The following is a 21,327-nucleotide window of genomic DNA, read 5'->3' as shown; positions in this document are numbered from 1 at the left end:
CATAGCTCCAATGATTCCTCCAAGTCACCTCAGAGTTCAAACTACAAACACTTGTCCTAGCCTCTATAGTCTCGTTACGCTAGCTTTTTATGAACTCTGTGTCATAACGCTGTGAGCAAACGTCAATCTTAAAAAAATATATATTAAAAGTATCAGTTTTATAACAAGTCGAGAGTTGCAGAGTATTTTTATTATCTAAGCTGTGATTTGGGGCTGTGATTTCCCTAAGCTGTGATTTGGGGCTTTGATTTCCCTAAGCTGATATTTCTCCAACTAACTCAATGTACACAAAACATGACAGAATCCGCCCTAAGCTATGCCACACTTTCCAGGCTTGTGTTCATTAGGCACGAAACGGAAGAAAATGGACTGAAACAAGGACGGACTACCTGCACTTTTACAATAAACCCAAATGTACGTTTTCCGTTGCAAAATGTTTTCAGACGTTTTCCGTTTCGTACCCTAATGAACACAACCCAGCATTGTGAAACACCAAAACACAGTCAGGTGGTCGACTACTGCTGCATGAGTGTAGCACCAGCCCACAGTGGTTCTGCTCCAGTAACTCTCTACTCCCTGGCATACAGGAGTAGTGGCACGAGTTGTGTGTGTTTGTGGTGGAGAAGAAACACACCCCTGACTCCGACGAGTAGACACCCAGCCCTTCTCTCTCTCTCTCTCGTTCCCTCTGTAATTTCTATCTATATCTCTCCCAGATCCYCCCCTTTTCTCTCCTCTAGCCTCTCTTTCACTCTCTCCCAGCAACTTATCTTCCTTTCCCCACTCTTTCTCAGCCTCTTCTCAGAGAGAACTCCCTTTTCTCTCTCTCCTCTCTAAAGATGACCATGTGGTGTCGGCAAGGCGGAGGTCATACCAGGACAAGGGAATAAACTCAGGCAGGCTCCCTGTGTGTGTGTGTGTGTGTGTGTGTGTGTGTGTGTGTGTGTGTGTGTGTGTGTGTGTGTGTGTGTGTGTGTGTGTGTGTGTGTGTGTGTGTAGCTCAGGTACTACGACAACAGCTTATCAGTGTATTCATAACAACCGCTAGCAACAGGCAGCATACAAACCCCAAACAAACACACACGGACATCTCTCGTGAGGATAAACCACTGAATTAAAAGGACATCATAGTAAGCATAACTAAGATGTGGCAGTGTTTAACAGACTACTGTTCTAATTTTCATAAGAATCCTTATTCTAACTTGACAGTCTATACAATTACATTAAAATCTAAGTGCAGAGGAAAAAATATATTTTAGAATTCCACTAAACTACAAGGTGCAATTGAGGCAGGTTAGAACAGGTGTAACACTCCACAGAAAAGGAAAGTTTAGATGCAGACAAGGCTAAAGTGAAGTCTGGACTTAAACAGCTAGTGCCAATGGCTATAGGTAGATGATGAGAGAGAGGAGAGAGATGAAGAAGAGAGAGAGAGACGAGAGAGAGAAGGGAAGAAAGAAGACGAGGAGGAGAGAGAGAAAAGGAGAGAGAGAGAGAGAGAGCAAAAGAAGAGAAGAGAGAAGAGAGGAGAGAGAGAGAGAGAGAGAGAGAAGAGAGAGAGAGAGAGAGAGAAAGAGAGAGAGAGAGAGATGAGGGAGAGGAGAGAGAAGAGGAAGGAGAGAGAGAGAGAGAGAGGTTTTGTGTGATGGTGGGACTATTATAGCTGGTTTGTAGCGTAGTTGGACAGGTTTGTCTCTTTTTGGGCAAGGTTGCTGAGCCGTAATCTTGTTGTTTCCTAAACAGGTCAGGTTGGCTTTCCAGTCACCTTTTAATATGAATCACCACACCTTTCAACTACCATCTGTAACATACTGTAACGAGCCTGTAAGACCACCGAAACTCGCCACGGTTTGTACTAGAGTAAACAGTCTAGGACACTGTATTTCCCATAAAATAATAAGTTCTCATTATTTGGATGAACACAGACAGTGCACCCCAGCACTTATTCGCCGCACAAAATGCCTAACCAAAACTCTCCCTCAGCATGCCTTACATGCAGCAACTAATTTGCATAACATTGTGTGACAGGCTGAGAGACTTTCGAATGTGGTAAAACATTACAATAACACACTTAAAAAGGGTTGCAGCCTGTAGGACGCAGCATATGTCCAGTAATTTGAATAGTCCTCACACCATACTTTACTGTAAGTTTTATTCAATTATTTTTCTTGGATCTTACCAGATCTATTGGCAAAACCTTCTGACAACACCAGCCCACAAATGCCAGTCAGATAATCTGCAATGCTCATCTGTGTTGGACTAAAGGTCTGCACGGGACTGATTTCTTCACCCGCTCCAGCCCGCTCCCACTGATTTGAATACAGCGCCCGCCTGCTCCTGCTGACTTCTTGTCCGACTCCCACCTGCTCCCGCAAGAACTGGTCCCGAACCCACCGCAAGAACTGGTCCCGAACCCACCGCAAGAACTGGTCCCGAACCCACCGCAAGAACTGGTCCCGAACCCGGCCACAAGAACTGGTCCCGAACCCGGCCACAAGAACTGGTCTCGAACCCGGCCGCAAGAACCCACCGCAAGAACTGGTCCCGAACCCACCGCAAGAACTGGTCCCGAACCCGACCGCAGTCCCGCAATGTTATTGTAGGTATATGTGACACAGCTCGCTTTGCTGCCCCGGGTCTTAGCAATTTTGCCACCATAGGCAAGATGTGCAAMAATAGCCTAAGAAATAGGTTAACCTGTTAAACTCTTTAGCATTCTCTAAGCGACACATACTGTATATTCTGAACTACCTTCATTAGATACATTTAGATTTAATACTATAAGTCCTCAAACACAAATTGTCCCCATCTTGAGGAATAAGAGGTTTGAAATCAAATATGTATTGTGCAACGTGCCATGCCTTCATTTTTAGTTTTCCAGGAATGATGTACATACGAGGAGAAAGCTGAAGTCGTAACCTTTTCACCGGTGTAATTAGATCTCATGTCTGATACCCAGTTAGTCCACTAGAAGATCACATGACGTGACTTGGCCACTTGAAACCAAATGTGTCTGGTTTGGGTAGTACCTCACTGTGTGAAAATGTCTGAACGGATTCTCAAGCCTGACATCATAAAATGCCCCTAGCGATTAGGCCTTTCAAGTTCTAAAACGTATTTTCCCCCATTTGAAATTAGTGAGATAGACCAGCGGCACATATGGAGGATGCATTCAAGGTAATATCAGGGCGGCTGGTAGCCTAGCGGTTAAGAGCGTTGGGCCAGGAACCAAAAGATCACTGGTTTGAATCTCAGAGCCAACTAGGTGAAAAATATGTTGATGTGTCCCTGAGCAAGGCACTTAACCCTAATTGCTCCTGTAAGTTTCTCTGGATGAGAGTGTATTGTAAATGTAACATTAAATGTTGATGGAAAAGAAATGCATTATGATGACCATGCATACAACACTTTTGCACTTTCTGTGACTTGCCCTACATTTCATACTCTATAAATATGACTGTAGTGCATGATTTATGGCCTGTAGAGGGGGGGTCATTCTTATAACTTATGACATATGACATATGACATATGGGTGCAGTGAGATACCCGATGGGTTGAACGTCAATCATCTTGAAAAAACGTTTACTTAAAACTAGAAATCAACCAATCCTCCATTGTCAACACAATGGAAAGGTCAAATGCTTTATTGTCTAAATGTTGAAAGTGCGTGGGCGACGGATAGAAACAAAATGGTGCAGTTTGAGGCCATGTGGCGGAGAATGATGCGGGCACTGGTGATGGTGGTGTGAGCTGGATCTGGGCAGGTGTGATGTCGTTGATGTTTGTGTGCATCTGTATGTTGTTAGTATGTGTATGTTTTGTTAAAATATATATATGTTTAAAGTCATTCAAAAAAATACCAGAGATTTTCACATGGCCCCTTATATTAGGTAATCAGTACCACAGGAAGAGTCATAATACCCAAATAACCCTGTACATCTCTCTAGGATRAGTTGACTTTTATTAATATATGATTTATCGCCTCTATTTACCCCCCAAAAATGAAATGCAAATTAGCTGCTGATGTGGCTATCATAAAGAACTACAAATGCCATAATGATCTGGATGAGGACTGCCGAATCGAGGCAAAAATAAGAATCTCTGCATTAACTTTCTAATGTTAGCTAAATGTAATAATGAATAAATTACCAAAATGTCTTTAAATTGACAAGTTTGTGAACTGTTTTGTGCAAAGTTTTATATTGACACAATACCTGTTAGCAAAGGTGTCAGCTAGAGATGACGTGCAGGAGCTTGCAGGGATTTGTACTTTTGTTTGATTTTACTTTGACGCTAATTAGCATTTTTCGATTCTGAGAGTAAATAGAGACGATTATATATTGATAAAAGTCACCTTGTCCGAGAGAGAATTACATGGTTATCAAAACATCACGCCATGGTAAGCCTACACGAAACACAGCCCTTATTTAAGTGTTTCTAAAATCCCCTATGGGAAAATGAATGGTGGAAAAACAATTAGAACCATTTCCCTGTTTGACCACTAGGTTTTATGAGTATTATGACACCTCCACCGTGGGACTCTATTGGGCTACATCAGCCAATAGGGTAGACGTAGTTTGAAAGACAAATTAAAATAGGAGACCGGACACTTACTTGACCTGAGCAACGTTTTACAACTTTTAGGAGTGGGATGATTTGCAGATAAATGTGTTATCAATATATTTTTCTATGAATGTCGGAACCTAAACTATAGCCTATCATACAGTATTTAGGAAGTTAATTGAATTGCTTCTCTGCCCATGCTTGCATAGCCTACAGGCTTTTTAATTGAGACCACACATAGGCACATTTCTGGCTGTTAAACAGCCATCACTGGCACAGTGAGGCTGCTGCCTACATACAGACTTGAAATCATTGGCCACTTTAATAAATGGAACACTAGTCACTTTAATAATGCCACTTTAATAATATTTACATACCTTGCATTACTCATCTCATATGTATATACTGTATTCTATACTATCTATTGCATCTTAGCCTATGCCGCTCTGACATTGCTCATCTATATATTTATATTTATATATTCTTATTCCATTCCTTACTTAGATTTGTGTGTATTAGGTATTTGTTGTGGAATTGTTAGATTACTTGTTAGATATTGCTGCACTATCGGAACTAGAAGCACAAACATTTCGCTACACTCACAATAACATCTGCTAACCATGTGTATGTGACCAATATAATTGTATTTTATTTTACTTCATCTCACATGCTCACCAAGTTTAGGTAGGCTACTGAACTTGAAGCAGAATGATCCTATGAGAGTTTGTGATAGCGCGACAAAGAGGTGTTTTTATAACAACACATTCAAAACAGAAAGACCGTTCAAAATAATCTGCGGGACAAAATATTTTCATCCCAAAGTTATCTGTCTGACCGCCCGCTCCCGCCCGTAGCATGAAAATGAAAAATGCAGACTGAGCCACATCTCAGGTCCCACGGGATGCATCTCTCTACTTGAAACCACAACACATAGCCAAATGCTTCCTCAGACATTCACCGATATTTTTTTTATTTTTTTTACCTAGGCAAGTCAGTTAAGAACAAATTCTTATTTTCAATGACGTCCTATGAACAGTGGGTTAACTGCCTTGTTCTGGGGCAGAACGACAGATTTTTACCTTGTTAGCTCAGGGATTTGATCTTGCAACCTTCCGGTTACTAGTCCAACACTCTAACCACTAGGCTACCTGCACCCCAAAGATCTACACAGTCAAAGTGTAATGTAGCCTACAGTTGAAGATTGATTTCTGAAAGTCTGAAGTCTTTGAGTGGATGGACCACTTTAACTACTATAAGTCCTGCACCACTCAGCCCCTTCCAATACCCTTTACTCTCCCCACCACCCCTTTACAGCACCCCTAACTCCTGTTCCATACTACAGTTACCCCTTCTCCCTACTCCTGCACCCCTCCTCCCATCACCTACCCCCTCCACTGGACCCCTAATAGCCTGCTCTTAAAATGTCCCATATGTTTATATTTTAACAAGTTGTCCAGCCCTCGTTAGGCACAAGTAGTCCTGGCATTAATCATCCTCCACTCTCTCAGCACCCTGGCGAGGTAAAGTTGTCCCTCTGCTGCTAAGCTGTAATGTGTCTTGATGACATCTGGAAACCAATTCCACAGGACAGATCGGATTTATGGCAAAACATTGTTACTGCCAAAAGCTGACAATGGCAGTGCACTGCCAATAGACCGCCATTACTGCCAATAGTAATGTCAATGTAATATACTGGTAATGTCTCTCATTTGCTAGGTATAACCCAAGGTAGATGCCAAGAACCACTCATGTCCTACTTCCTAGCTCCCGTCCCTTGTTTGCATCTCTCTCGTCTCTCTCTGCTTCTTGGCCTATGTCTTTCCCTTCTCCTCTCTTGCCTCACTCCTCCTATGTCTCCTCTCTCTCTCCTCTCTTACTCTCCCCCTCTTCTCCTGCCCTCTCCCTCCTCTGCCCTCTCTTGCCATCTCTCCTCTCCTCTCCTGTCCTCTCCTCTTGTCACTGAAAGACATGCTCAAGTCTCAGATGGGCATTTGACTTTGGAGTGGCGGTGGAAAAAGCTGCCTATTCTTCTGGAGCCAACTAAGAGCGCGTGGTGACAACCTTGGGAAAACATGACTCCATGCCTGGACCTGTCCCCATCCCCGACACTAAACTCACACTCTGTAAATGAAAGCTATACAAATACACACATACACACACAAACAGACACAAACACACGCACGGAAACACACACAACCCACACCCTAAAACTGTATATTAACTCCTACACACCAGGTATGAGGAAAAGCGAGGTCCTTAATTCTCCATGAAAGGCACAGTTGGGCAGTAAAGCCATGTAGAGGCCGAACACAGACGACAATGGCTCATACAGGACACCCATGGGACGGATCGTACTACACTGTACTACACTGTAGTAACTACAGCGTTCAAATTAAACACGACAGTGGGAAAAAGATCTAGGTCTAGTCACAGTCAAACTCTCTGTGTTTCTGCTTCTGTCTAATAACCTTGTCTCTCTCTCTCAGATTGGTTGGCTAAGTAGGTTAGTTGTAACTCATGTCACCCTATACACATTTGACAGTTTATACAGTGCATTTGGAAAGTATTCAGACCCCTTGACTTTTTCCATATTTTGTTATGTTACAGCCTTATTCTAAAATGTATTCAATTGTTTTTTTCCCTCGTCAATCTACCCAAAATACTGCATAATGACAAATCAAAAACTGGTGTTTAGACATTTTCGCAAATTAATCATAAAAAATAAATAATGAAATATCACCTTTACATAAGTATTCAGACCATTTACTCAGTACTATGTTGAAGCAGCTTTGGCAGTGATTACAGCCTCGAGTCTTCTTGGGTATGACGCTGCAAGCTTGGCACACCTGTATTTGGGGAGTTTCTCCCATTTTTCTCTGCAGATCATCTCAAGCTTTGTCAGGTTGTATGGGGAGCGTCGCTGCAGAGCAATTTTCAGGTCTCTCCAGAGATGTTCTATCAGGTTCAAGTCTGGGCTCTGGCTGGGCCACTCAAGGACATTCAGAGACTTGTCCTGAAGACACTCATGCGTTGTCTTGGCTGTGTGCTTAGGGTCATTGTCCTGTTGGAAGGTGAGTGAGAGATTTACCAACAACTATGWGACAGTCTACAGGGAGGAGGTGAGGGCTCTGGATGTCTGGAAGCCTTGGTGTTCCAAACTTATCCCATTCCAGAATAATGGAGWCCACTGTGTTCTTGGGGACCTTCAATGCTGCAGACATTTGTTGGTACCCTTCCCCAGATCTGTGCCTCGACACAATCCTGTCTCGGAGCTCTACGGACAATTCCTTCAACCTCATGACTTGGTTTTTGCTCTGACATGCACTGTCAACTGTGGGACATTATATAGAGCAGTGTGTGCCTTTCCAAATCATATCCAATCAATTGAATTTACCACAGGTGGACTCCAATTGAGTTGTAGATGATCAATGGAAACAGGATGTATCTGGGCTCAATTCTGAGTCTCATAGCAAAGGGTCTGAATACTTTTGCGCTGTATAATACACACACAGCTGCAGACATATTTGAGAAAAGCTCACTGAAAAGCCMGTGGAATTTGTGAAAAGCTCATTTTGTGAAAAGCGCCAGTAACTGGATTGGATTGATTCATTGATTGATTCGTACATTGTAGCAAAGCTGGACATATCTTAGTCTCTCCTCTCTAACTCTCTAGTCTGTATCAGAGACTCTGGCTGGGTGATAGATTCGCTCACATGGAGCTCACCTTGAGATGAGAGAAGCAAGATGAGTGCTCCATCATTCACTGTCAACGTAGATGCAAGCACACACATACTCTAGCGAACTACAAGATACACGCACGCACGCACGCACGCACGCACGCACGCACGCACGCACGCACGCACGCACGCACGCACGCACGCACGCACGCACACACACACACACACACACACACACACACACACACACACACACACACACACACACACACACACACACACACACAATGACGCCACATACACACAACCACAGATATATGAGAACATAGAAAATCGATGTCCACACACACACAAACACTGCCTGTGTGTGTACTGGGGCCCACCCTCCTCTCACAGGAAGCAGCTTGCCTCAAGTTTGTGTAAATTTAGTCAGGGAAGAGGCCTGAGTGCTGGCAACTCACACACACACACATATGCACGCAAACATTCAGGCACACCAGCATTACCGCACTGCTGCATGTGAGGCTACGGCTACTCTCTACAAAGAGGAGAGAAAGAGGGAGTGACAGCAGATAAATGACCAGACATGGGAAAGAGGGAGAGAATGGAGATGTAACAGGAGAGATAGATAGATCACGTCTTTTGTTTTATTTCACTAACTAACATGTAACTCAATAATGAACCTCACAAGGATAAAAATCCCACGTTCATTAATGGGTATAAAGCATCTGAAAATAAGGGAAGGGAGATTTACATATTCTTAACTTTGTCTGCGAGTTTGATGCTTGAATTGTCCCTGTCTGTTTGTCCAGGTGGCTATTGTCTGAATCAAAGTGGAGTGGTATTTTGGGGCAAAGTGAGCATTTCTCATTTCTATTCACCGAGACAAATCAAGTGGCACGGCTTCAAAGCTTCTCCGGGACTAAGAACATTTGCACAGAACCGCTCAGAACACAGCCACATAAACTCATGCACGGACGCACGCACGCACGCACGCACGCACACACACAGACATGAAGTGTCCAGGACTTCTGAGGGAATCCAAGTTTAGCTTACAAACTGACTTAGCTCACAGGTTTGGGCTTATTCCAAATGACTTCCAGTTCATAGCAAAGGAAAACTGTTCTGAGCCACAATCAAACAAGTCGCCAAGTATAAAATGAAAACCAAATGAGGGAAATATAGAGAGGAAATTGATTCCATATGATGATGACTATCATAATGTGTATGATTACAGTACATTACACTTGATTCACTCTATGGTGCAAGTGTTCCAAACTATTATCTCACAGTTCGAAGGCTAGTTCACCCTTACATTGCCTACACAGAAAATTGGCCAGTGTTGCCTAGTGTTGATTTTTCAGTGAAACATTTCTAGTGTTGATTCAGGTGTTAAATTAAATCTGTAAGTGTTAAATTAACACTCATTGGTGTAAAAGAACCCCAGTGTTGGTGTTAATAACCAGTAATAAACCATAACCACGAGCATCATTATCATATTTCCCAGCATGTTCTATTGCAGGTTGATTTTTTAACCTTTTTTTTTTCAATAACTATGTTTTTGCATGTAAACTGATTGATGAATTAATCTTATGCTACTCAAATATAAGTAACATACATTTTGTTAAACTAATCCAATGTGTTACTTTGACTTATTGCACCCGTTACGGAAATGGTTCCAGTTTAGATGCTTTAGGTAGTCTCATTTCTTAGTCTTTCCAATCTGGCAGTCATTCTGAATGCAGGTTGCTGGTGAATAAAAATGTCAAATGTTGGATATCTCCACGCTGGATGGATTCCAATAGGAATTATATATCGCTTTGCAAGTCTGCACAATGTGACTTGCGGGCCTTATGTTGCCTGTAAACCATGAGATTCAGGCTGATTTATTAGGGTAAACTATGCCCTCGAAATAAGGCCTTGTGAAATACACTACATGACCAAAAGGATGTGGACACCTGTTTGTCGAACATCTCATTCCAAAATTATTGGCATTAATATGAAATTGGTCCCCCCTTTGCTGCTATAACAACCTCCACTCTTCTGGGAAGGCTTTCCACTGGATGTTGGAACATTGCTGCGGGGACTTGCTTCCATTCAGCCACAAGAACATTAGTGAGGTCGAGCACTGATGTTGGGCGATTAGGCCTGGCTCGCAGTCTGCGTTCCAATTCATCCCAAAGGTTTTTGATGGGGTTGAGGTCAGGGYTCTGTGCAGGTCAGTCAAGTTCTTCCACACCGATCTCAACAATCCATTTCTGTACGGACCTCGCTTTGTGCATGGGGGCATTGTCATGCTGAAAAAAGGAAAAGGCTTTCCCCAAACTGTTGCAACAAAATTGGAAGCACAGAATCGTCTACAATTTCATTGTATGCTATAGCTTTAAGATTTCCCTTCAGTGGAACTAAGAGGCCTAGCTCGAACCATGAAAAACAGCCCAGACCATTATTTGTCCTCCACTAAACTTTAGAGTTGGCACTATGGTAGCATTCTCCTGGCATCTGCCAAACCCAGATTCGTTCGTCGGACTGCCAGATGGTGACACGTGATTCCTCACTCCAAAGAACTGGTTTCCACTGCTCCAGAGTCCAACGGCTGCGAGCTTTACACCACTCCAGACGACGCTTGGCATTGCGCATGGTGATCTTAGGCTTGTGTGCGGCTGCTCGGCCATGGAAACACATTTCATGAAGCTCCCGATGAACAGTTCTTGTGCTGACATTGCTTCCAAAGGCAGTTTGGAACTAGGTAGTGAGTGTTGCAACTGAGTAGAGATGATTTTTACACGCTATGCACTTAAGCACTCAGCAGTCCTGTTCTGTGAGCTTGTGTGGCCTATCACTTCGCGGCTGAGCCGTTGTTGCTTCCTAGACATTTCCACTTCACAATAACAGCACTTGCAGTTGACGAGGGAAGTTCTAGCAGGACAGAAATTTACGGAACTGAATTGTTGGAAAGGTGGCATCCTATGACGGTGCCACGTTGAAAGTCACTGAGCTCTTCAGTACGGGCCATTCTACTGACAATGTTTCTCTATGGAGATTGCATGGCTGTGTGCTCGATTTTATACACCTGTCAGCAACGGGTGTAGCTGAAATAGCCAAATCCACTCATTTGAAGGGATGTCCACATACTTTTGTATATATAGTGTATGTGCTAAACCTAACCCTAACCCTGAACACTGATCTGAGGTCAGTTCTGTGTCTTTTACCCTTAAATGGTTAGAGTAAGTAATTGGGGAGGGTATGCTGATCCTAAACCAGTGCTAGGCCAGACATGCTAGGTTATACCGTATGCTGCAGCAGCACTGTAGATATGTGTTTACATTAGAGTGAATGGAGTCTCCAAACATTACCAACCTCTCTGGATGTGTGTAAACATAAACACACGCACACATGCACACACAGTGATGCAACAATAAACCATGCATGAGAGCACCAGCRGTTCCGTATGACTGTCTGAGCTCGCTCTCCTTAGTCGATGTGAGTAGGACCTTTAAACAGGTTAATATTCACAAGGCCGCTAGGCCATATGGASTACCAGGACGCGTACTCAGAGCATGCACTGATCAGCTGGCAAGTTCAATCTCTCCCTGACCCAGTCTGTAATACCTACATGTTTCAAGCAGACCACCATAGTCCCTGTGCCCAAGAACGCCAAGATAACCTGACTGTCGCCCCGTAGCACTCACATCTGTAGCTATGAAATGCTTTGAAAGGCTGGTCATGGCCTACATCAACACGATTATCCCAGAAACCCAGGACCCACTCCAATTCGCATACTGCCCCAACAGATCCACAGATGATGCAATCTCTATTGCATTCCACACTGTCCTTTCCCACCTAGACAAAAGGAACACCTATGTGAGAATGCTATTCACTGACTACAGCTCAGCGTTCAAAACCATAGTGCCCTCAAAGCTCATCACTAAGCTAAGGACCCTAGGACTAAACACCTCCCTCTGCAACTGGATCCTGGACTTCCCAACGGGCCACCCCCAGGTGGTAAGGGTAGGTAACAATACATCCGCCACGCTGATCCCCAACACGGGGGCTCCTCAAGGGTGCGTGCTCAGTCCCCTCCTTTACTACCTGTTCACTCATGACTGCATGGCCTGGCATGACTCCAACACCATCATTAAGTTTTCCGATGCCACAACATTGGTAGGCCTGATAACCGACAATGATGAGACAGCCTATAGGGAGGAGGTCAGAGACCTGGCTGTGTGGTGCCAGGATAACAACCTCTCCCTCAACATAATCAAAACAAAGGAGATGATTGTGGACTACAGGAAAAGGAGGACCGAGCACGCCCCCATTCACATCGACGGGGCTGTAGTGGAGCAGGTTGAGAGCTGTTCCTTGGTGTCCACATCACCAACAAACTATCATGGTCCAAACACACCAAGACAGTCGTGAAGAGGACACGACAAAGCCTATTCCCCGTCAGGAGACTGAAAAGATTTGTCATGTGTCCTCAGATCCTCAAAAAGTTCTACAGCTGCACCATCGAGAGCATCGTGACCAGTTGCATCACTGCCTGGTATTGCAACTGCTCGGCCTCCGACTGCAAGGCACTAAGGAAGGTAGTGCGTACGGCCCAGTACATCACTGGGGCCAAGCTTCCTGCCATCCAGAACCTCTATACCAGGCGGTGTCAGAGGAAGGCCCAAAAAATGGTCAAAGACTCCAGCCACGCTAGTTATAGACTGTTCTCTCTGCTACCACATGGCAAGTGGCAAGTCTAAGTCCAAAAGGCTTCTTAACAGCTTCTACCCCCAAGCCATAAGACTCCTGAACAGCTAATCAAATGGCTACCCAGACTATTTGCATTGCCCCCCCCCTCCCTCTTTTACAATGTTGCTACTCTCTGTTTATTATCTATGCATAGTCACTTTAACTCTACCTACATGTACATATTACCTCTATTACCTCAATTACCTCGACTAACTGGTGCCCCCACACATTGACTCTGTACCGGTACCCCCTGTATATAGCCTCTCTATTGTTATTTTACTACTGCTCTTTAAGTATTTGTTACTTTTATTTTTTATTTATCTATTTTTTATTTAACATGTCTTTTTCTTCAAACTGCATTGTTGGTTAAGGGCTTGTAAGTTGTATTTGGCACATGTGACAAATAATATTTGATTTGTTTTTAAGRCAGGACCCACTAATTTCATTCATACTGACAAATAAGAAATGCCACATTATCCCTGTCAATAGTTGGGAGAAGAATGATTGCAGAGCACTCTGCCTCAGACTGTCAGGATGTTCATTTTCTAGCTCACAAACTACATTCCTTTGCTGTGATGATTTCTTTCATTCATTCTTGCCTGTCACTTTTGTCTTACATGATCTATTTAGTGCTCCTGTGTCCTGCTCCTAGAGATCAAGCAGTGGTGGAAAAAGTACCCAATTGTCATACTTGAGTAAAAGTAAAGATTACTTAAAAGAAAATGAAAGTCACCCTGTAAAATACTACTTGATTAAAAGTCTAAACGTATTTGGTTTTAAATATACTTAAGTATCAAAAGTAAATGTAATCGCTAAAATATACTTAAGTATCAAAATCCAAAGTAAAAGTATAAATCCTTTCAAATTCCTTATATTAAGCAAACCAGACGGCACGATTTTCTTGTTTTTTTTTATTTACRGATAGCCAGGGGCACACTTAGACAGTCAGACATAATTTACAAACGACGCATTTGTGTTTAGTGAGTCTGCCAGATCAGAGGCAGTAGAGATGACCAGGGATGTTGATAAGTGTGTGAATTAGACAATTTTCCTGTCCTGCTAAGAATTCAAAATGTAATGAGTACTTTTGGGTGTCAGGGAAAATGTAAGGACTAAAAAGTACATTATTTTCTTTAGGAATATAGTAGAGTAAAAGTAAAAGTTGTCAAAAATATAAATAGTAAAGTAAAGTACAGATACTGCCAAAAAACTACTTACGTAGTACTTTAAAGTATTTTTACTTAAGGAATTTACACCACTGCAACCAAGTGCTATTCACCAAGCATTGGCTGATTCACTCACCTGTGAGGAAAACCATCCTACTCTAGTTTGAACTAGCACTGCAGTCACTATTTGGACATTGGGAACACATTTGCATTTGCCTGTTGTCTTTTCTTTGTGGGTTTTGTCTTAAACAGTCCTGTGCATTTTAGAGTTGAAGAACACCAACTACAGATAGACGTGCTTGTTTGAGCATCTCAAAGACTAAATTAAATGTAGAATCAGTGTAACAGGTGACAAACAGATTATTTTACTATTGTAACTAGCAGTGGGGAGAATTATATTGTCCCTGTCAAGAGCCCAGGCTTTTGCCAAAGATGGTASAGTTCTCGTCTCTGGACCACAAAAGCTTTAGATTGCATTCTGTTAAGGCACTTGTCTCTCTCTACATCGGTCAGCTACCTTGGTGACCAGAGTGGGATCCTTTCGATACGCCTATGGGGCCTGGGCACACAAATGCTCCTAGAGAGAAGGGGGAATACTGAAGCATGCGTTGATGACAGCTATACAGTCTCCATCAGAGGCCCAGGCTTTTGGCATAGATGGTAAAGCTCTCATTTCTGTACTGCAACACTGTACGATTGTGCCCTCTACGGCACTTGATATACATTGATTGGTAGGTTATACTATACTTAGATACTACAAATACTGCCTGAGACACCTTTGCTATTTGTCTCACTAATCAACAAATACTATTTGATATGGAGTACTTTGTTTGTATGTACAGTATATGCATGAAATGTACATTTTGGGAAAAATGTCTCACACTCAGTTAAAAAGGTTCTGACTCTTTTTTTAAATTTTCGCCTAAAATGGCTTACTCAAATCTAATTGCCTGTAGCTCAGGACCTGAAGCAAGGATGTGCATATTCTTAATACCATTTGAAAGGAAACACTTTGAAGTTTGTGGAAATGCGAAAGTAATGTAGGAGAATATGACACATTAAATCTGGTAAAAGATAATACAAAGAAAAAAAACGTGATTTTTTTTTTCATCTTTGAAATGCAAGAGAAAGGCCATAATGTATTATTCCAGGTTAGGTGCAATTTAGATTTTGGCCACTAGACGGCAGGAGTGTGTGTGCAAAGTTTTAGACTGATCCAATGAACCATCGCATTTATGTTCAAAATGTTGTATCAAGTCTGCCCAAATGTGCCTAATTGGTTTATTGATAYATTTTCAAGTGCATAACTGTGCACTCTCCTCAAGCATGGTATTATTTCACTGTAATAGCTACTGTAAATTGAACAACAATAATTTAAGCTTTCTGCCCGTATCAGATATGTCTATGTCCTGGGAAATGTTATTGTTACTTACAACCTCATGCTAATCACATTAGCCTATGTTACCTCAATCGTCCCGCGGGGAGGACACCAATCCCGTAGAGCAGGTATTCCCAAAGTGTCGGGAGTACGCCAAATAAAAATGTGATTCACAGCCTCTCGGGTGGCGCAGTGGTCTAAGGCACTGCATCGCAGTGCTAGCTGTGCCACCAGAGACTCTGGGTTTGAGCCCAGGCTCTGTTGCAGCTGGCTGTGACCGGGAGGTCCATGGGGTGACGCACAATTGGCCTAGCGTCGTCTGGGTTAGGGAGGGTTTGGCCGGTAGGGATATCCTTGTCTCATTGCGCACTAGCGACTCCTGTGGTGGGCCAAGTGCAGTGCACGCTGACCAGGTCACTAGGTGTACAGTGTTTCCTCTGCCACATTGGTGCGGCTGGCTTCCGGGTTAGATGCGCGCTGTGTTAAGAAGCAGTGGTTGGTTGGGTTGTGTTTCAGAGGATGCATGGCTCTTGACCTTTGTCTCTCCTGAGCTCGTATGGGAGTTGTAGCGATGAGACAAGACAGTAGCTACCATAAAAAAGGGGGTAAAATATATGTGATTCACATTATTTATTTTTAAGGAAAAAAWWAWAATAATAATAATAATAAATTCCTTCACATTTTCAAACAATACATTTATATTTTCCAACGGGGCTATACATTTGGGTGAGTTTTTTTTCTTGCCTGAGCAGCCTCGTTTCACTGCCAAAAATAAAGCGAAATAACAACACAATGTCAAATACAGGTAGCCTAGTCAAATAATTAACATCCAATCACATTAACTCTCGCGGGAAACCTTCACTCTTGCACAGACATTTAGAAACAAAACATGACAATGACAATTTGAAAAAAAAGCCAGTTTTTTGAGTGAGAATAAAGACGATTTTCGAGTAGTAAGACATGTATAAAAGCAACATATACCATTAATAAGAAGGGGCTAGAAGCGTCTTATATGGTGAGCTACCGAGTGGCTAGGACAGGCAAGCCCCATAGCACTGTGGAGGACTTAATTCTTCCTTCTGCCGCGGATATGGCTGGGACAATGCTGGGGGAAAAGGGCCAAAAAAGTATACAGACAATGCCTTCATCAAACAACACTGTTTCAAACGCATCAGTGACATGGCAGGAGATGTTTTGAAACAATTACTGCTTCGCATACAAGCCAGTGAATTATATGCGTTACAGCTGGATGAGTCAACAGACGTGGCAGGTCTGGCACAGCTCCTGGTATACAGTTGAAGTCGGAAGTTTACATACACCTTAGCCAAATACAATTAAACTCAGTTTTTCACAATTCCTGACATTTAATCCAAGTAAAAATTCCATGTCTCACCACTTTATTTTAAGAATGTGAAATGTCAGAATAATAGTAGAGAGAATGATTTATTTCAGCTTTTATTTCTTTCATCACATACCCAGTGAGTCAGAAGTGTACATACACTCAATTAGTATTTGGTAGCATTGCCTTTAAATTGCTTAACTTGGGTCAAACGTTTCTGGTAGCCTTCCACAAGCTTCCCACAATAATTTGGGTGAATATTGGCCGATTCCTCCTGACAGAGCTGGTGTATCTGAGTTATGTTTGTAGGCCTCCTTGCTCGCACACGCTTTTTCAGTTCTGTCCACAAATGTTCTATAGGATTGTGGTCAGGGCTTTGTGATGGCCATTTCCGCAATTACTTGACTTTGTTGTCCTTAAGCCATTTTGCCACAATTTTGGAAGTAGCTTGGGGTCATTGTCCATTTGGAAGACCCATTTGCGACCAAGCTTTAACTTCCTGACTGATGTCTTGAGATTTTGCTTCAATTATATCCACATAATTTTCCTACCTCATGATGCCATCATTTTTGTGAAGTGCACCAGTCCCCCTGCAGCAAAGCACCACCACAAGATGATGCTGCCACCCCCGTGCTTCACAGTTGGGATGGTTTTCTTCGGCTTGCAAGCCTCCCCCTTTTTCCTCCAAACATAACGATGGTCATTTTAGCCAAACAGTTCTATTTTTTGTTCATCAGACCAGAGGACATTTCTCCAAAACAACTTGTTCTGGGATTAATTGCACTTTTCTCACCAAAGTACGTTTATCTCTAGGAGACAGAACGCGTCTCCTTCCTCAGCGGTGCGACGCTGCGTGGTCCTATGGTTTTTAGACTTTGCGTACTATTGTTTGTACATGAACGTGGTACCTTCAGCGGTTTGGAAATTGCTCCCAAGGATGAACCAGACTTGTGAAGGTCTACAATTTTCTTTCTGAGGTCTTGGCTTATTTCTTTTGATTTTCCCATGATGTCATGCAAAGAGGCATGTCATGCAAAGAGGAGTTTGAAGTAGGCCTTGAAATACATCCACAGGTACACTCCAATTGACTCAAATGATGTCAATTAGTCAATCAGAGCTTCTAAAGCCGTGACATCATTTTCTGGAATTTTCCAAGCTGTTTAAAGGCACAGTCAACTTAGTGTATGTAAACTTCTGACCCATTGGAATTGTGATACAGTGAATTATAAGTGAAATAATCTGTCTGTAAACAATTGTTGGAAAAATTACTTGTGTCATGCATAAAGTAGATGTCCTAWCCGACTTGCCAAAACTATAGTTTGTTAACAAGAAACTTGTGGAGTGGTTGAAAAACTAGTTTTAATGACTCCAACCTTAGTGTATGTAAACTTCCGACTTCAACTATATGTCCGTTATGTTTATAGGGGGGGTCAATAAAGGAAGACATCCTCTTCTGCAAACCATTGGAAACCATGACAACATGAGAGGATATTTTTATAGTACTGGACAGCTTTGTGACATCAAATGAACTTTGGTGGTCAAGATGTGTTGGCATCTGTACTGATGGCGCAAAAGCAAAGACAGRGAGACATAGTGGAGTGGTAACATGCATGCAAGCATTTGCTCCCGATGCCACTTGGGTACACTGCAGCATCCACTGAGAGGCTCTTGCTACCAAGGGAATGCCTGACAGCTTGAAAGACGTTTTGGACACTACAGTGATAATGCTTAACTTTGTTAAAGCAAGGCCCCTGAACTCTCGTGTATTTTCTGCATTATGCAATGATATGGGCAGCGACCATGTAACGCTTTTGCAACATATAGAAGTGAGCTTGTTATCAAGGGGCACAGTATTGACCCATTTTTTTWAATTGAGAGACAAGCTTAAAGTTTTCTTTACTGACTATAATTTTCACTTGTCTGACCGCTTGCATGATGATGAGTTTCTCACACGACTGGCCTATCTGGGTGATGTTTTTTCTCGCCTGAGTGATCTGAATCTAGGATTAGAGGGACTCTCCTCAACTATATTTAATGTGCGGGACAAAATTGAGGCTATGATTAAGAAGTTGGAGCTCTTTTCTGTCTGCATTAACAAGGACAACACACAGGTCTTTCCATCATTGTATTATTTTTTGTGTGCAAATGAACTCAAGCTTACGGACAATGTCAAATGTGATATAGCGAAGCACCTGAGTGAGCTGGGTGTGCAATTTGAGTTTGAGTTTATTTTATTTTTACAGGTACAGTGCACATTAATCAACGTTTCAGTAAAAGTGCCGGTTTTARACAGCCGGACAATTTTCAACCGCAGTCCCTGGGCAGGTAATTACGCAGGTACTTTCCTGCGTAATTTGGATTTGTTATCCCTTTCATGCCCTACCTCCAGTCCACTTACCAATATCTGAACATGGGAGCCTCATCAAAATTGCAACAAGCGGTTCTGTGAAATTTTTATTTAATCAGAAGCCACTGCCACATTTCTGGATAGGGCTGCGCTCAGAGTTTCTTGCTTTGGCTAATTGTGCTGTTAAGACACGGATGCCCTTTGCAACCACGTACCTATGTGAGAGTGGATTCTCGGCCCTCACTAGCATGAAAACTAAATACAGGCACAGACTGTGTGTGGAACATTATTTAAGACTGAGACTCTCTCCAATACAACCCAACATTGCAGAGTTATGTGCATCCTTCAAGCACACCCTTCTCATTAACCTGTGGTGAGTTATTCACAATGTTTGATGAACAAATAAGGTTTTATATGTAAGATAGCTAAATAAAGAGCAACATTTTTGATTATTATAATATTATTATTTGTGCCCTGGTCCTATAAGAACTCTTTGTCACTTCCCACGAGCCGGGTTGAGACAAAAACTCACATTCACTCTTATATTTAATAAATGTATCGTATAGTGTTTGTGTGTGCAGGCTTACAAACAACACCCTGGTGCTAGAGGGGGTACGCAGCTGGATGTTGAATGTTTGAAGGGGTACGGGACTATAAAAAGTTTGGGAATCACTGTCGTAGAGGTTAATAGAATAATGAACGTATTGGCAAGATTTTGGCACCATCAACTTTTATCTTAGTAGGAAAGGTAATAATTTAAACCATCCTAAAGATACTCACATTGACTGAACATTTATCTATATTCCTACAGGCTCTTTATCATTTTCCATACCTTACATTCCAATGCATCCAACATTATGCATGTCCACCATGGTATTGGGCAGCTGCTATTCGAGAACTCTTCTGCTTAAGAAATCAAACTCTGATTATCTTATTGCAGAGCACATTGTACAACTGTTTTTAGATAATATTTTATTACAATGTATGCTATACAGTGAGCTCCAAAAGTATTGGGATAGTGAATTTGTTTGTTTGTTGTTTTGGCTCTGTACTCCAGCACGTTCGATTTGAAATGATATAATGACTATGAGGTTAAAGTGCAGACTGTCAGCTTTAATTTGAGGGTATTTAAGTCCATATCGGGCGAACCATTGAGAAATTACAGCACTTTTTGGGGACCAAAAGTATTGGGAATAATTCACTTATATGTGTATTAAAGTAGTAAAAAGTTAAGTATTTGGTCCCATATTCCTAGCACGCAATGACTATATTAAGCTTGTGACTGTACAAACTTGTTGGATGCATTTGCTGTTTGTTTTGGTTGTGTTTCAGATGATTTTGTGCCCAATAGAAATTAATGGTAAATAATGTATTGTGTAATTTTGGAGTGACTTTTATTGTAAATAAGAATAGAATATGTTTCCAAACCCTTCTACATTAATGTGGATGCTACCGTGATAATGGATACCCCTGAATGAATCATGAATAATGATTAGTTAGTTACAGACGCACAAATGTCATACCCCCAAGACAATCTAACCTCTCACCATTACAATAAAAGGGGAGGTTAGCATTTTTGGGGGGTATGAAATGTATGCCTCTGTAACTTTTGGTTCCCTAATATAGAGGGACTATGTACAAAAAAGTGCTGTAATTTCTAAACGGTTTACCTGATATGGACGAAAATACTGAGTCTGCACTTTAACCTCATAGTCACTATTTAATTTCAAATCCAAAGTGCTGGAATACAGAGCCAAAACAACAAAAAATGTGTCACTGTCCCAATATTTTTGGAGCTCACTGTACTTTTTATGAGAAAATGTGCAAGAATAGAAGGTGCCAACAAATGTTATAGTCATCATAAGAATGGTTTACTGCCATATACAAAAAATCAGCTCCCCCTCGACGGGGATCGATCAACGTCATCATGTTTTAAGGCCCTTGTGGGTGGAGGACAGCCGCAGGGACCCGGGAATCCCTCCTTATGTCACCTCCTTCAGTTCCCACAATTTGCGAGCACAGTATCCCTTTCTTTGTCATATAGTATATCAATGCAATCTCACCATCCAGTACATTCTATCCTCTCCAACTCTCCATCCTTTTTCTATCCTTATCCCTTT

This window comes from Salvelinus sp. IW2-2015, linkage group LG18 (genome assembly GCF_002910315.2).
Source record: "Salvelinus sp. IW2-2015 linkage group LG18, ASM291031v2, whole genome shotgun sequence".
Taxonomy (NCBI): domain Eukaryota; kingdom Metazoa; phylum Chordata; class Actinopteri; order Salmoniformes; family Salmonidae; genus Salvelinus; species Salvelinus sp. IW2-2015.
The sequence above is the reverse complement of the archived record's forward strand: the minus strand, read 5'-3'. Positions refer to the sequence as shown.